Source organism: Rhinopithecus bieti, unplaced genomic scaffold, assembly GCF_001698545.2.
Source record: "Rhinopithecus bieti isolate Rb0 unplaced genomic scaffold, ASM169854v2 scaffold_6782, whole genome shotgun sequence".
NCBI lineage: Eukaryota > Metazoa > Chordata > Mammalia > Primates > Cercopithecidae > Rhinopithecus > Rhinopithecus bieti.
Genome location: NW_016805866.1, coordinates 6,190,393 through 6,209,099, shown reverse-complemented (window position 1 = coordinate 6,209,099; position 18,707 = coordinate 6,190,393). Strand labels below are relative to the sequence as shown.

Sequence of the window (18,707 nt, the reverse complement as noted above, 5' to 3'; positions counted from 1 at the left end):
CAAAAGAAACTACCATCAGAGTGAACAGGCAACCTACAGAATGGGAGAAAATTTTTGCAACCTACTCATCTGACAAAGGGCTAATATCCAGAATCTACAAAGAACTCAAACAAATATACGAGAAAAAAACAAACAACCCCATCAAAAAGTGGGGAAAGGATATGAACCATCATTTCTTATAGAGATAATCGCTGTGGTTTGAATGTGTCCCCCAAAGTTCATATGTTAGCAGCTTAATCCACAGTGCACCAGTGTTGAGACATGGGAACTTTGAAGTGATTAGGTCATGAGGACTCTGCCTTCATGAATGGATTGATGTCATTACTATGGGAGTGGGTTTGTCATAAAAGTGAGTTTGGCGCCCTCTTGCCCTCTCTTTTCCTTCCACCTTTAGCCATGGAAGGATGCGTGCAGTATGAATCATCCACCAGACGCTGGGGCACCATGCTGTTGAATTTCCCAACATTCAGAACTGTGAGTCAAATAAATTTCTGTTCATTATTAATTATCCAGTCTGTAGTATTATGTTATAGTGGCATAAAATGGACAAAGACAATACATATGCCTTAAATGTGACCATACAGATTTTACTTTGTTCTGGGGACAAGTCTAGACAGTGAAGTATAACCAAGAGGAGTGCATCTAGGAAGCATGGAGTGAGAAAAAGAAATCTCCCAGTGATTTTAAAGCTTAGTGTGAAGCAGAATTTCCCAGCGGTGCTTAATAACTCAGAATCTGGGTTTTAACATCAAGCAATTCTGATTCAGAAGGCTGAGACTAGGATTAAATTTAGAAATCTGAATATCTAACAAGGACCTAGTCTGATAAGTTTAATGGATCTGAGGTCCATCCCTCAAAGATGGCAGCTTTAAGTAAATGAAGGCTTCGATCTCGTACCTAACCCGAACTTCCTTTTAAAAATAACCTTTGAGCTGCATGTTCTTGAAGACAGTAGGTAGTTGACTCGTCTTTTCTCCCAGGAGCACTAATTGACATTTATCTTCAGTGCAGTCACTTCCACAGCCCACTCATTTAATGATGGCACAACCCTGTGGTTAGAAGCTTCATAAATGAAAATATACACAGCGGTGGTGGCCTTTTATTTATATACTCATTTCAAAGAGAAGTCAGAGCAGTTAGCTGTGAGCAGTCTGTTTACTAAACAGAGTTTAAGCAATGAGCATGGACAGAGATCCTTTCAGCTTAATGTCTACCAGATGATTACAAAAGTTTGCAGTTAGCTTCCTGCTCACAACCTAGCCAGCAAAGCGGTAATACCTGTAAAATAATTAGGGTACAACATGTGCTTAATTTATTCCAAACATTGCAAGATTTTCACATTAGCATTAATGGCTTGCTTATAGTGGAACCCTAGAGGCAACATCACATAATAGGAGGCTAAAATATTGTAGCTAAAATGGATGTGTGGAAAAAAAAAAAATACTGTTTGTGGTGCACTCTACCAAAAGATTGTGGTTCAATGTTCATATTGTTCTCTCCAGACAGTACTAATTTGTTTCCAATTAAAAGAAAATAGATTGCAAATGACTTCACAGAGCAGCCTGGTCAAAGGAATAAGGTCTGGTTTATAATGTTGCCTCAGGAGCAGCTATTTTGCTGCAGGGCACAAATCTAGCCCTTGGTTTTGCAGAGTAGCTGGGTCTAAAGAGAGGAGTTAGAGTTACTCTGGTGATAGAATTTATTGTGTTGCCAAAGCTGGTTATTATCCTCTATTTAGGTAGTTTGCAGAAGCTTATAGGTCTTTGTGGTGGATAGAAATTAATACACATGCATCTCAATTCATATTGAGTAATTGTTAATACCCTCATTTTTAATAGCGCAAAGCTTTCCAACCACCCCCTTGTCATGAGAGGGTAATTGTTTCCTTATGATCCTCATCTCTTTGATATCTGGACAATGAGCTATGAAGCAGGCATCTGATGAAGTAAAAGGAGACAGGGAGAAAAGAAGTGTTCTCAGTGATATGATAAAAGACCCTGAAGAGTCTGGACCCTTTCTAACCTCTGACAAGTAAAAGTTGGGAAGTGCTTCTCATGCCCCATGTTTGCATTAAAGTCCAGGAAACAACAGAAATGCGGATGTTACCATCTGGAAAGGGAAGTGTTCTTACATCTCGAGAATTAAGACCTATACAAAAGCTTAGCTCACTTACATTCTCTTTACCTAATTTACACAAATTCCTATACACATTCTTTAGTGAGAAACTGGATCTCCATGGTTTGAATGGATCTATCTGGAATTAATCAGCTCTATGCATTAAGAGCTACTGGTCAAAGTAATGACTTTGGAATAAGAAGTGAATTGTTTCTAATAAGAACAGTCAGTTGAAGTGGGTCAAACACTGGAACATAATGAACTCAAATAGCTGTTCCCCTGAGCTGTGATTGGCTGCCAGTGAGGACTGTGCTTATAGCAAAAGAAACAATCCCGGTTCAAACTTGTTTAAGCAAAACAAAAGGGATTATTATAACAGAAGGATTATTTTGGAAGAAAGAGAACTCGACTTGTCTATGTTTCATGAATATGGATATTCAACTTCCTGGATCTGTATGGATGACAGAAACTAACACATACTAAGCAAGCACACATACCTCATTGTTCTTTTAAAGGCATTTATCTAAAAGGTAAATTGTGCTAAGAAAACTTACCCAAAACTTTAAAATAAAGCAAAAGGTGGGTGGCATATTGTTTCAGTGCTTTATGGGAGAATGCATCTACCCAAGGTCTTGTTTACTATTGATTGAAGATCTCAGTTTAGTGAGGTTACATGTTGGCATGCAGATTTTTGTCCGGTAGAGGTGTAAAAAAGTTTTGTCTGGTAGGAGAAATAATCCCAGAGTTATGGCTTATTGTCCTATACAAAATAGGGCAAATAGAACAATAATCAGTTCTGTATCTAATCCAGCAATCTTATTCTAATTTCCTCTCATTAAATTGACTATAAATACTTGGATCCACAAATATTCTTTAAACCGATCTTAACATCTTACTTGTTCTGTCACTAATTAAAGAGTTGAATAACATCTTTAATAAGGGTTTATTTTGCATTTGCATGGAAGCCATGATTTTACCTTTTGGCAAATTATAATTTAGCAATAACTAAAATGTATTTACTGTACAGTTACTGGTGAGGCACACACTAATCTTAGTATGCAAATGCTTTTGAGAAATTAGTTTCACACTACAATTTCCCTAAATAGATCTTGTTTCCTTTGGAAAAATAGACTCCTTGCTCTTGTCCAACAATCTCAGTTTTTTTCATGTCTACGAGGTCTTTGAACTTACTGTTCCCTTTGCGAAGACTTCTGTGCTCCCAAATGCACATGTGACTAACTCCTTCATTTCTTTCAGGTCTCTTAAGTTCCTTCTTCTTGGAGAGGTCTTCTTGATGAATCAATCTGAAGTAAGCCCATCTGTGTGATGTACCCTAATTTATTTTTCTTTACAACACTATTACTTGCCATATATCTATTTGTTTATTATCTGTGGTCCACCATTAGAATATTAACTTTATGAGAGCAGAAACATTGTATATTCACACAGTTTTACATTTTTGTCTTTACTGATTGCCAGGCAAAGTTTATAAGATTTGACACAATATGTACACACAGCTGGTAGAAAGGCAGATAAAAGACCTTATAAGCTATACAAGGAAATCAGATGTATGATAAGTTCAAAATAAAACAAACAATAGTAATAAAAACTTCTGAGCCCTCAGTATGTGGCAGGCTGTATTCTCCATGCTGTTATTTTATGTGAGTTATGTGTCTATTTCCTCATTTAATCCTACCATAGGCAATGAGTTAAAAACTATTATTAGCTCTATTTTATAGACACAGGATGGTTGAGTAACTTGCCTAAGTTGACAAAGGAAGAGCTGGAAATCTGGAGGTCAAGCAGAGTGCCTCCAAGTAAGCAAAAGGAGCTTTTGGTATCTCCCCCAACACTCCTGCTAACTGGAATGTAAGCCGCACACAGGCAGGGATAAGGATTCTGGTCTTTTTGTTTATTTAATTTATTTTTTGTTTGACTGTTGTATCCCAGGGCCTAGGAATGTCTTTGTTGCATGGTACATAGTCAATGAATACGTAATAAATTAATGAATTTTTTTATGGCCTTCTATTGTTTCAGACACTTTTCTTGGTACTGGAAATGTTATAGGCAACCAGAGATCACTACTAAGAAGAAATATTGCATAAGAAAAGTCAGTAATTCACCATAGAAAATTTAAGACATTTAAAGTATGACACAAAAGTCACACCTTAATACTAGCTTTTCTATTTCCTACACACTCAACTCAGGAATGCACATGTCTTTCCTGACTCTGGAAATATTTTGTCAGCCATGTCAAAATGAACAGCGATCATCTTAAATAAGCACACTTGGACTGGTCCAACAGCCACAGCTGCCTCTCCAGAGTGGGAGGCAGGCCCCTTGGGGTGTTTCAACTACAGTTTAAGGGCTCAGCTACCCTTGCCCAGATCTCCTCTGGCAGCCCAAGGAGAAAGTCTGCTAGTCCTAGTTGGCCAAGTAAAATAACAATTTAAAATAAATGTTATCCCTTCTACATTTTCCTGACCTGAGTAGGTCCATAACTGAATCGATTTATTAATAACTTTCTGTGTGAAAGAGGTGGATATAATCATTGCAGTTTTAAAAGAGAGATGTAGGGAAGAAATAACTTCCCTAGGGCTGCTACTTCTGCAGCAAAAGTCAAATCAAGATTATGCCTCAAAATTTTTCAGTTTAAAACCTGTTTTCTGTAGAGAAATTGCCGTGACAGTGCCTTAAACCCAGAAGGCTACCAGCAGTCTGACTAAAGGTTTAACACTTAGTAGAAATGCTATTTTTAAAAATTACACAAGGAACACAATTTTCTGGGTACTGAAGAAGTAACAGTCAGTTCTTGCAACAGGTGGCACTGGGAACAGATGAACCAATAAAACTGAAATGAGAAAGTTGAAAATATATTCAAAAGCAGTTGTAGAAAATGATGCCGTATTAGAAACATTTAAAAACATTCAATGAAGAGCTGAGACTGAATTCATAAAAAGATGTTCAAATGGATATTTTTTTTTTTTTTTTTTAAAGAACTCACAGTATTAAGCTTGTCTTACCCATTATCCTGTGCAACCAGTAGGAAGGTTGCAGAGTAATTAGCACCTAGACTTTCAGGTTAAAGGAAAAACAAAGCAAAACAAAACAACCAAACACTTCAGTAATCTGATTGATCATCTGGCTTATTTTCTCTTCCTTTTTTATGGTGCCTCTTTACACCTGCCTTGCACAGTAGGGTATCTAAATGAAGCCACATGAGAGGAAACCAACCTTCTTAGCCTCTTTTGAATTCTTAAAGAAGAGCTAAAGTAATTTACAAATGCTAACCTGAAGATCGTAGTGCTTTTTAATAATATCAATATCGGTACAATTTAATATTTTGAGTTTTATAAAAGCATTTTCTCTCAAGAAAAGCATCATTTGTCAGTTTGAGGAAAAGCATTCAAATTGAGGTCAGAATGGAGTAACAGCTTTTTATTTGAGAGAAGGGTAGACAGATTCTACTCTCTTTATCATTTAATTGAATAGAGAACTGAGGACCAGGAAAGTTCATAACTAAACTGATTCTCTTATTTTCAGGAGAAATGCTAAAAGCCAGATTTTACTCTTTTCATGCTACCCTAGCACCTGGGTTTCTCAGTGTATGGCTGAAAATAAATGAGGACTATTAGACAGGTACTTCAAACAGAAGTACAGACATTGAGGAGAATTCTTTCTTCATTATGATGAAATATGTGACACTTCGTTATGATGAAATTCATGTTCTAATAAATACATCTTTAGGACATTACATGAATATGGCCCATGCCAAAGATCAAGATTAAATATTGTTAAGGTGAGTTGAACATATGTTGCTTTTCATAGGTAACAATGTAAACTTATGTCACGGAGTCACTCCACCTCCATGTGTTTAATTCTTGAGGAGATAAATTGAACCAATTTTCCTGTGGGCTCTTTTTTTTTTTCCCCCCAGAAAATTTTGCAAATGGCTTGAGTAACTTTTATATTGCTGGTCAAAACTAATTTGGACTAAGCAAATAGCGTTCTTCTTTGGGTTATGTGGAGGGGCTGCTCAGCTTCAAAGAAACTGAAGAAGAAATGGACAAAGGCATCCTACCATCTTGATTCAGATGGGGAAAAAAGATTAAAATGTGAGGAAAGATACAAAGGCCAAAGTTAGAAAATGAGAGACAGGTTGTGCAATATTAGAGCTGTCAAAAATAGGACAACAAAGGATGCATGTGTAGTGGGTTACATGGTGAAGCCTAGGACCAACAAGTCTGTATCCTAGTCCTTGGAACCTGAGAATATCACCTTATGTAAGATGTGATTAAGTTAAGGATTTTGAGAGAAAAAAAATTAATCTTGGATTATCCTGGTGGGCCCTAAATAAAGTCATGGGTATACTTTTGTAAGAAAGACAGACAGATCTATTGTACAATGTGGTGACTACACTTCATAACAACTATTTCATACTTGAAAATCACTGAGAGTAGATTTTAAGTGTTCTCATTATAAAAAAATATATGTAAGGTAACACATATGTTAATTAGAATTTTTGCCAAATTGTTCAAATTAAGAATCTTTAATGATAGTACCATCTACAGAGGTGTGGTCAGAGGAATGGTGCCATACCCAGAGACAAGCAACTGTGGAAAGCAATTGCCCTCAATAAAGTGGAATGAGCAGGGAAGAAAACAGCATCCAAAGACCCCAGGAGGAAGGACTTCCTGTAGGAGACTGTATTCTTGGGAAAATGCAGCTACTCGCCAGAAAAACGGCACCAAAGCAGGAAGGAAGTGGAAAGGAAGTGGGAAGGAAATACCCCAACCTCTCTGTTCCCGGCCTCTGATCAGCCCTTCAGGGGAGCCTGGAAGGGATAACTCATTGTGGTCAGGTTCCCAGGGCATAGAGCTGGGCACAGAAGCTTGAAGAGAAAGGGGAAGAACATGGAGAATAAAAATAACAAGCTCACCAATTTCGAACCAGACATGTTGATATGGTTTGACTCTGTGTGCCTGCCCTGGATCTCATGTGGAATTGTAATCCTCACATGTTGAAGGCGGGGCCTGGTGGGAGGTGATGGATCATGGGGGTGGTTTCTAATGGTTTAGCACCATTCCCCTAGTGCTCTCTCGTGATAGAGTTCTCATAAGATCTGATGGTTTAAAAATGTTTGTCACTTCCTGCCTCACTCTCCTCTCTCTCCTGCTCTGCCATGGAAAGACACGCTTGCTTCCCCTTCAAGTTTTGCCATGATTAAAATTTCCTGAGGCCTCCCAACATTCTTCTTGTTAGCCTATGGAACTGTGAGTCAATGAGACCTCTTTTCTTTTATTTTTTCTTTATTTGTTTGTTTGTTTTGAGACGGAGTCTTGCTCTGTTGTCTAGGCTGGAGTGCAGTGGCACGATCTTGGCTCACTGCAACCTCTGCTTTCCAGGTTCAAGCGATTCTCCTGTCTCAGACTCCCAAGTAGCTGGGATTACAGACGTGCACCACCACGCCTGGCTAATTTTTGTAATTTCAGTAGAGACAGGGTTTCGCCATATTGGTCAGGCTGGACTTAGACTCCTGACCTCAGGTGATCCACCCACCTCGGCCTCCCAAAGTGCTGGGATTACAGGCATGAGCCACTGTGCCCTGCCCTTAACCTCTTTTCTTCATAAATTACCCAGTGTCAAGTAGTTCTTTATATTACCAGATTCAATGTGAGAACGGATTAGTACACATGTAATAAGCTCCTCAGAAAGTTTTACTCTAGCCTTTAAGCTAGAACCCCCTCTCTGAAATTATACACTATTATTTTTTCTGTATTTAGTTGAAAACTAAAGCTCCAGGGAGGTGACTTACTGAGGTGACTTATTCTCCCGTGCACCTTCCTTGCTCTGTCTACTCATCCACACAGACCTCTTTCCTCCTGCTCAGCAGGAACCTCCATTTCTGCACCTTGACCTTAACATTTGCTCTGCCCAGCACAGCCTTTCCTCAGAGTTCTGTGTTCCCTCAGAGCTCTGCCTTCTCTTCCAGTCTCTGCTTAAGTGTCATCTTCTCAGCCAGCCTTCTCCGGTCACCCGTTGCCTTAGTTTACTTTTCTCCATCGCACTTGACTCTACCTCAAACCTCAGGCTCCTTACTTAGGTGTTGTCTGTTTTCCCCATCACAACGTAAGTGAGTGAGGCTTGCACAGCCATGTCTTTTCGGTGCCCAACACGTGGTAGGACTCAGTGTTGTGTTGAATGATTGAGAACAAGAAGGGCTCAGGATTTGAACCCTTGTGTGTGATTCTGAAAGCCATTTTTCATTTTTCTTCATAATCATGGGATCCAATTTCATGGAAGTGGAATTTACGTGCAACATGTGCTCCACTTGGCCATTATTGAAATCATACGAGCAACAGCACAGCACCATATTAAAGAAGTGATAGGTTCGTCATCAGAATAACAGAAAAAGCAAGACCGCTTGGATGCAATAAAAAAAAAGTCAGAAAAAACTGACGAGGATTTTGTTTCATCCATTCCTACAAACACACAGTCACACTACACACACACATGCGCGTGCACACACACTCTTTCTTTCTCTGTCTCTCCCCACAGGCTCTCTTTCCTCTCGGAGAGGAAAAGCTGACACGTGTGTACCAAATTCTACACACTCACATCCGGACTGGGCAGATAAGCAGATGATGTATCCACGCTGTGTACCCAGATGGGGGCTTTGACACCAGTTGGAGCTGTTTGTGCAGATTTCCCAGCCAGAGCTGAAGTGCTTGGGAGCCTCTCTATAAAGCACTTCTCACTACCGGATTCACAGAAAGAGAAGCAGCCCGGGGTATTTCAACCAAATGCTGCTATAAATAACAGCGTTGAGACAGAGTGGGTCAATGTAGGATTAGAATCATTCTCAACTGATTGCTTGCCTGTAGAGGGTACATTTTCCCTTTTCTTCAGCCCCTTTCTGAGGTTCTTGTCATATAAAATGTCACATAGCATATGAGAGAACTGAAAACATTTTTGAGGAAGGACACTTACCTTAAAGGGGAAGGGACCTGTTTTCACTTGTTTTCTTTAAGCATGCTAAGGGGTATTATTAATAGCATTCAAAATTATAGCTGTGGCCACACTGGAAATGTGGGCAACGATAGTTCCCATTGCCAGCTGTCTTCCTCTGTTTGGGTTATTATAACCGAATACCATAGACTGTGTAGCTTAAACAACAAAATTCTATTTTCACAGTTCTGGAGGCTAAGAAGTCCAAAAGCAAAGTGCTGGCAGCTCTTGTGTCTGCTGGGGGTCTGCTTTCTGGTGGGCAGATGGCTGTTTTCTTTTTGTGTCCTCATATGGTGGAGAACAAAGAGAGGAAGCAAACCCTCTCCTGTGCCTTCTTATAAGGGCACTAATCCGAGCTTGAGGGTTCCACTCTCATGACCTATATATCTCCCAAAGATCCCACCTCCAAGTACCATCACACTGGAGATTAGGGTTTCAACATATGAATTTTAGGAGAGATGCAAACATTCAGTCCAAAGCACCAGCTGACTACACTTCGTTTGTGGAAGAAAAAGGTTTTCTAAGTTAAGTGGCAAAGACTTCAACTTTCTGCAATCATTTCTCAGGGATTCAGAACAGTCTTATAATTATATTTAATATTTATTGAATAGGATTCACCTGTATCACATGAGCTAGGGTGGGAAAGAAGAGGGTTCATAAGGCTTTTTCAACCTCTGTCACATGCAGTCATCACCTGGACCGTAATGGCCATCCCTGGAGGCAATGCTCACAGACGCTTGCCCTTGCCAGAACTGCTTCTCCAGAAGGCATTTTTTTTTTTTTTCTTTTTACCTTTCATACATTTCTTCTGAGACTTCTTTGATTACTTTCTGATTAAAATATCTTCCTCCTTGGAAGTCAGCTTGGTCCCCTCCTCGTGGTCAGGCACAGTGCGGAGTGGGATTCATCTCACTGCCATCATGGTGTACAGTCAATGAACACCCCAAAGTTCACACCAGCTCCTCACTGGAGGCACCGCTGACCATATAGAAGATCCTAATTTTGCATGTAGTGGGAGAAGGTATTCATGCCCAGCTTCAGGATATGGAACTTCTTTTTTGCATTTTTGAACATTGCTATGTGTATGCCAGGGCCAATCCTAGCGTTGGCAGGCAGGCATTCTTATTCATACTTCCTCTCTTTCTGTCGGGCTTTCTCATATCATGAGCTTTGCCCCATAAGATATCCATTGTTCTCTATGGCCCCAAGGGCCATTTTGTCCTGCCCTCTACATGTAATATTTGCAATAGGGACACTGCATTTTTAGGCTTCACCAAATTATGCAGACCAGCCAATGTAATCTGCATGCCTTTGTTTGTCTCTTTTTGTGCCATTCTTCTCTGAAACTTCTTCCAATTGCAACACAAATTTTCTTCTGTCTCTTCACCCCCTTTACAACTGAAGCATTTCCTTTTTTTTTTTAATACTGTGAAATAAAAACTTCTTTACTAAGGGAAGTCAAATAACCAGAAAAAAAGACAATGTAAAATGTGTCTTTTGTAGGAATTTAAAAGCTCTATTCAAGTAGTGAGAACAATTTTGTTTACTATTTTAGAGCCAAAGAAATTCTGGGGTTATAATTTAATTATTGAACCAAAAAGGCACCATGATTCCAAGGGGAAGATTATAAGTGTGGACTGCGGACTCAGACTGCCCTAGTTTGAATTACGGATCCGCTTACTAGTTGTTTAACGTTGGGTTATTCACTTTACCTCACTAAGACACCATATAACTAACGGGCATGCTAATAATGGCTTTTACAGCATAATATTATTGGAGAAAGGTACCTGAGTCCTTCCCACTGTGCCTCTCATGGAATAAGTACTCAGTGAGGTTAGCACTTGCTACTAAGAATTTTAGGTTTACATTATAATCCTTTCAAAGTAAGTAGTCATATTTCTGGAAGTTTACAAACTTGTGATACCTAGAATGGGTTTCATGTTTTTTTTCTTTGAATATAAAAGGCACATTTAGTGTTCAAAAATTCTCAACCTCACTCTGAACATTATCCTTATATTATTGCCCATCTAAAATGCAAGCATACTGAGAAGACTCATATCATTTTGAGATGTAGACCCTGACACAAGCATTCCTCATATTTCCTGATGCCTGAATGCCCGCATTAAGGCTCTGCATCATGCAACTGCATTTAAACTGGGCAGATTCTGCTAAGGATAGGGCATAAATGGAAATAAAGTACATTTTTCATTCCCTATTCATTCTTAAATCCCACTAATGTCAGAGAGAATTATGTGTTATACAAAGGAAAGAAAAATAGATCATTATTTCAGTCTACTGCTCTGTACATTTTTGTACTCAGCAATATTATATTTCTTTCCTTTTAATATCGCTCTCTAAATACACAGTAGGTGTTTAATGCATGTATGAATACCTAATTCTGTTGATGTGTCCTTCAGATTCTGACCATCACTATCTGTGCATAGTCAGTTATGAGAAGGTAGTAATGAAACAAAACCATTTTTCACATTTCTGGTCTAATCTCTAGCACATCGCCCACCCCTTCCTACACACACACACACATACACACACACGCGCGCGCACACACACGCACACTTTTTAATGTAGCAGAGCTCTCTCAGGAAGTGAGAAATGTAACCTTGGCACATAGAAATGATCATAAACTCTTATCTTGAAAAGTAATTCTAAATTGATATTACTAGCTCTGACCTGTATCTATAGTATTAATTTCAGCATGAATCATATGTGGCTAGGATATAATGCATAATATTGATTTTGATTTTTTTCCCTCCAGGCTGTGTCTTAGTTCCTGGCCTTGATCTTAAAAGTAAGATAGATGTTAGACATTATTATCTAGCAGAAGGAGTAAAAATCAATTTTATCTCCTGACACTTCATTCCCTTTTCCTGCAATGGCCAGGTAGTAACATTGGAACAACTGTAAACTCACATTTACTGATTTAAAACTGTGACGCTGCTCTGGGAATCCACTACTCTGGGTTCTTCTTTGTACCTTGTGCATATTTTCAGATGATAAATATGTAGTGAGTATGAGAACCTGTTAACCTGCTTTTTCACAGTAAGAATAATTTCATAAAAACATCTCTTTAAGAATAAGGCAACATTGAAATGTTTTTGAAATAATGTTAGATTGGCAGAAGAGTTGCAAGGATACTACAGAGACATCCCACATGCGCCTCATCAAGCTTTCTCTAATGTTAACTGTTTACATAACCATTTCTCAGAACTAAAAATTTAACATTGGTATTCTACTACTATCCAACCTGCAGGCTTTGGTCAGATTTCCATAGATTTTCACTGATATAGTTTTGTTATTCCGGAATCCAATTCAAAATACTACACTGCATTAAGCCATTTTTTTTTAGAAATACACTTTTGAGAAATATCTATTTGTCAGTGGCAAGAATATAAATGTAACTAAGCACCTAATCATAGAGATTATTTTGATGATGTTTTTAAAGGTTGCCAGTAAAGGAATGAGGTTTGTTGGATCAATCAATAGTCTAGTGAAATGGTTTCCAACTTTACTGTTAAGACACATAGTTCCATTTCCATTGTAATCAGTGGAAAGATATATCACAAGCAAAATACTACTGATAATAAAGTATTAAAATTTGTGAATGGTTTATGCATTTATAAATTTGACTGAATGAAAAAATTAACCTCACTGTCGCATGTATTTTGCAACACTTTTTGGAGTGAGAGGGAAAGAAGTAGAGTTACAGTCATGAGCTCTAAATTTCTCATAAACCTAACTGCATTCATTAATTGTTTTCTTCCTCACTTTCTTCATTTTTGAAGAGCAGTAATCCTCATTTCCTTTTTAATGTAATAGAAACCAAGATCTTTATTATAAGCATAGTAGCTGTATCAGTGCTCAGTATCTTGAGGAAACAATTTGAAAATTATTTATTCAGCTTTTAATCATTTTGTTCCTGGAGGATTGATTGCCCCAACTCAGATGATATCTAGACTTTGGGGACTATGGTAATATATAAAGAGGTGCTCTATAGAAAATCTGTTATAAAATCCTACTTTCTCTTCAGTTTCTTTCTGTGTTAGAGACCATGTTGATGCTGCCATTATTTGTGAAACAAGCAAATGAGTTCATATATGCTACGGTACTGCCTCCAAATTATTTTCTTCTATTGTTTTTCTTTCTTCCTTTATTCAAGACAATGTGAGTGTCTGATATGCTCCAGGCACTGGGTTATGCATTGGGAAGAGAATATTATTAAGACATGACTTCTCTCCTTTTGTTCAGAGCTTTGTAGAGGTGACAAATATAAAATCAATGAGAGGTCCATAATAGTCATGTATAAAAATGATTTTTTATACCTTAGGTACCTAATTCTACCTAACAAAAAGGTAACGTTTTAAGTGAGCCTAGAAGAAAAAATATGTCATTCTTCAAGGACCAAGTAGTGGGTATAAAGGGAAGGTGATTCCAGGCAGACAGAACCATATGTTAATGTACAGGGAAAAGGTTTATGAGAACTTGAAAATCAAGTGACTCGAAAGGACTCCTGGGTAGGATATAGTTGAGAGAATAGCAATAATGAGACCAGGAATTACACCTATCAGAACTGGGGTGCTCATGTATGTCTCATCCAAGCAAAAGATGATGGGGCTTGAACTAAAGCAATATCAGGAGTGGTTAAAAAGATGAGACATATTTTAGAAACAAGCAGGCGGAGAGCTGATTGGGAATGGAAGCAGAGGCAAACAGATGAAAGAGATGTTTAGATTTCTGATGTGCTCTCCCTTGCTTGTGGGTAAGAGAGGAAGACATGAGGTGCAAGGACAATTTAGAAATATAGTGTGTGTATTGGAATGAGAAGGAAGATAATACATTCCATTTAGGATGTGTTGACATTGAGGTTTCTATCTGATATCCACTTTAGGGTAAGCTGTGAGAAGCCCAAGAGAAAGGTGTGAATGAGAAAAACTTATTTGGAACCTCTCAGTATTAAGTCAGAGTTGAAACCATGGGCTTAAGTGGGATCATGGACTTAAGGGAAGAGAAAAGAGGAGCAAACGGGGTGTAACAACATTTAATAAGTGAGAAAGAGAATGAGAAGGAAAGACGAGAGTGGTGGTATAGAAGCCAAAGAGGCTAATATGAGCATGTCAGCTAACAAGGTGGGAGGGGACCTTGGGTGAACAAGAGTGATTAATAGTATCCCATGTAACAGACAAGTTAAGAAAAATGAGGACTGAAAGGGGGACAGAAGTTGGATATCGGGAATGTGTGGGTTATATCAATGAGAGTAGTTTGAGTGCAATAGCAGGGAACATGGGGCAGGAATTAGTTTACGGTAGGCTGCTGAACACCAAGATGCTCTAAGGTTTTATTTCTTCTGACTGTTACTTTGTTTTTGTTTCCTTGATTGTTACTCATTTTGTCTTGTATTTGCTTTTGTTTACTAATACAGGAGAGACTCATTTTGCTTATGGGCTAAGGGAAAACTTCCCATGGAGAGAAAGAGATTGAAGATACAGAAAAAAGAGAATCTTTAATGGAGGAAGTTCCCAGAAAAAGCCTGAAGATCTTGTAAATCTATACCCTAAGTGAAGGGATTTGCTTTGGAGGGGAGCAACATCATTTTCATCCTGGGATATCTAATGGGTGGAGGTAAAGAAGGTAAATTCTTAAAAAGGCTAAGACAGGGATATGAAAGGAGTTACTGATTAATGATTCTCATCATCTTTATGACTTAGAAGGCATGTTTAAATGCTGAATATAACATGGGGAAGTATAGCATAGTGGGTTTGATGAACGTGATGAAAGTTCAGAATATGTGCTGGGGAGAATGGGAAAAGGAATGTCTTCCGAGAGACACTGAAGGTTCAGCAAAACTTAGAGCTCAAACATGTGTAGAAGTCATATTCTAGATTGTTTTATATCTGTGTATATATCCATATGTGTATATATATATCTCCTTATGCAATTTCACTGTTCAAAAAAGAGCAGGAAGGAAGGTGTTCAAATTCATGATTAAATCAAAATCGAGAAATTTCTAAGATATGGGTGGTGGGAAGACAGTGGCAAAATTCCATGCATTGTGCTATCAAGGGTTTAAATAGTGTGATGAACCAAGGAATCTAGGAGGGATAGAAAGGATAATCTAAGAGAAGGCAAATAGATTGGAAAAAAGAAAAGGGTCAGTAGGGAGGACAATCAAGTCTGAATTAAATGATGGGATTGACTGCATACTTTAGTTAACTGAGGCTGATTACTTTAGTCTCATACATGTTTTCTCTAGTTATTTTGCAAAGTTGTCAAGCTTTAAACTACAGTACAGAATTGTGGGTGAGACTGTACACAGGAAAATATGCTTTACTCACTTATGAGAGAAAAAGCAAGATTAATAAAAAATATTCCTATTATTACTCCCTAGAAATAGTGTGTAGTAATGAGGTCAATAGAGGGACTTGCTGAGAATGAGCATGTTACTATTTATTGCCTCTTAGGATGAAAACTCAATTTCATCTTCTATCAAAGATCAAGCTACTGCTATTTTATGGTAAACATAGAAACTGCCGTACAGAAAATTACTGTTTTAACAGGTGCAGTCTTACATTCAAGAGTGATTTTAAAATTGGCTTCATGGCTAGCACTGTACTCACATCACCCATTTACATAATCTCCTTGGATATATTTTCACACATAAACATCATTAAAGGGTATGCTTACATTATACTTAATCACAGGGTATTCATGGAAACATCTCTGCCCAGATACACTTTTAACACTTGGTATATTTTATCTCATTTGCTTTTACTGCTGATTGAGGCAACTCCCCAAAATAATTTGAATTATTCTACTTAGGGAGAGAAAAAAGAGCCTCAACAATGCTTTCTGAAAGTTTTAGTATTATTAATACTATGGTATAAAAAGTATCTCTTCATTCATGCAAGAAATACGTATCTAGCATCTGCCAAATGCACCAGGCTTTATGCTAGGTAATTTGCAAGGCATCTGTTTACAGTACAAAAAGAAAAAAACTCTGCTGTAACTGATCTTGAAATAGATATAACAGCAGGAGCAATTCATCTATTCATTATAAGATAACACTAGCTAAAATGTATGCTCTGCAAGAGCAAGGACTTTGCCTCTATCCACACATGTTTGGATATGAGACAAGCAGAGCCTGACATGTCATGAACATCCAAACAATATGTTGACTGCGGGAATGAATAGTTTGAGTAAACATCTTGCACATGCAAAAGTTAGGCATACTCAGATTATATTTATTAGCGTAGATACATAGAGTGTCACACACACATATGAGCAGGCTACTTCTCCTGGATTTTTAGACATCAGGAGATCATGCACTGAAAGGAAAAAAAAAATTTATATGTCTATTTACTTTAATCTCGGACTAAAACTGTGGATTTACTTCAACTATGAATTGAAAGAAACAAATTGCAGTAGTGTTAGCACTATCTGTGAACTTGTCACCGATGTAAAAAAAAAACCTACATTACAGTTGTCTCAGGTATCTCAAAATATCTCAGTGCTCATTACTAATTTGAAATTACAGTAGTGATAAGGATCTATGCTAGATATTGTTTTCATAATGGTTAAAATAAAGAGCTTATATCAGTACATCAAAAGTTTTATTTTGGAAATATTTTGATAATTGTAATTTTGATTACTTTATGAAATTGGTTGCCTTTGTAATTCTATGCATTTTATTTTACGCTTTTAAAAACATTACTGCAAGAAATGTTACTGAGATAGATTGTTTTCAGTAATGGCCACAACAATTTCTATCATTGTCGCTGATACATTCCTTTGCAATGTGACTCTGCTGTATCTGTCATTCAGAAGAAGAGTTTTTTTGTTTGTTTGTTTTGTTTTTATTCTGTTGGATCTGGTCTGGACTTGTAGCTTGTTTTGATGAATAGAACTCTATAGATATGGTGTGTCTTCTTTTTATTTTTACTTTTTTGAGATGGAGTCTCACTCTGTGGCCCAGGCTGGAGTGTAGTGGCACGATCTCTGCTAACCGCAACCTCTGCCCTCCAGGTTCAAGTGATTCTTCTGCCTCAACCTCCTGAGTAACTGGGACTACAGGCGCCCGCCACCATGCCTGGCTAATTTTTGTATTCTTAGTAGAGATGGGGTTTCACTATATTGGCCAGGCTGGTCTCCAACTCCTGACCTCGTGATCCTCCCTCCTCAGCCTCCCAGAGTGCTGGGATTACAGGCGTGAGCCACCGCAACCAGCCAGATATGGTGTGACTTCTGAGCCTCAGCCTCACGAAGCCTTGCAGCTTCTGCTCTCACTGCCTTGCTGCCCTGGTCCTGCAATGTGTAGAAGTCAAGGCTAGTCTTGAGGATGGGAAATGATGTGGGGTGAGAGGCCCCACCCATGGCCAGCACCAACATCAGACATGTGAGCAAGGCCATCTTGGATCATCTCATACCAATCACCCTTCTTGATGGTGGCCACCACATGAAAAATCCCAGGTCAGACCAGCAGATCTACCTGGCTGAGGACAGCCCAGATCACCAATGCATACTGTCTTGAGCAAATGAATTCATTTTGGGATTGTTTATTAACCTGCACAACTGAAATGGATTGGCATCCACTTGGCTGCCAAGTGTTTACATGGTCCTTGAAATTCAGAACCTGTGCCATAAACAGCTGCTATTTACCCGGTCTTTTGGCTTTATGTTTAGTGCATTGTAATCTGGATGGCTTGACAGTTGGCTACTTCATTTTCTTTAAAATATCTGTGATGTTTTAAAGGAATTTACAAAACAAGAAAACTATTGAAGTGTTACCTTTATGTTGGGGAACAAAGTCTTGAGGGCAGTTAGTGGAAGAAGTTTTTATTTGTAAACTTTTGTCTATTTGTATGGTTTAAAAGTTTTTATCAATAATTTAAGAATATACCACTTTAAAGTTATTCTTCTAGATAAGGTATAGAAAACTTTGTATCTCAAGAGAAGAACATGATACTATGTTCATAGGCTATGATTTTAGGCCTCTAACAACAATTATTTTATAGAATTATTAAGTTCTTAGCAAGGAAATAAGATAAAAAATCATATTTTAAATAACCTCTCCATGCATGCTGAGACAGTAAGAACCAGTGGCTTTCCTGTGAGGCAGGAACCATGTGTACATTCTTTTACAGATGAAAAAACTGAGAATCAGAGAAGTTAAGAAATAAGTTGAAGATCACCTATATAGTAAATGGCAAAATCAGGATCCGAACCCATTGATTCCAGAGCTCATGGAGAGTTCCAGTGGGCAACTTGGGAGAAAGAGGAAGCATGGGAGAGGAGGCGAGTATCTGAGAGGCCAAGGTATTGACATAATGCTCAGGTTGGTGCTACAGATAGAGTTGAGACAGAGAGGAATGTGGTAAGCCAGGAACAAAGATGTCAGTGAATGAGGTGTAGTTTACAAGGGCTAGAAGATGAGAACAATGAGAAGGGGTAAAGAGGACACATACCAAAGCCTGAGAGCTTCTCTATCAGGTGTAGGGGTGAGGATCTAGACCAGAAAGAGATGACCTTGTCCCACTTACACATTTCAATCCAGAATCCATAAGATGTGGGTGAAA

The 18,707-nt window shown here is 38.3% G+C and overlaps 1 long non-coding RNA gene across 1 annotated transcript; it reads left to right on the top strand.

Annotated features, from left to right (window-relative positions):
* The first annotated feature begins 5,830 nt into the window (after nt 1-5,830).
* LOC108530795 (uncharacterized) lies at nt 5,831-18,425 on the top strand. Its single transcript, XR_001885964.1, has 3 exons — nt 5,831-5,914; nt 14,558-14,766; nt 18,276-18,425. It is a non-coding gene; the product is annotated as an uncharacterized LOC108530795 (long non-coding RNA).
* The last annotated feature ends 282 nt before the right edge of the window (nt 18,426-18,707 follow it).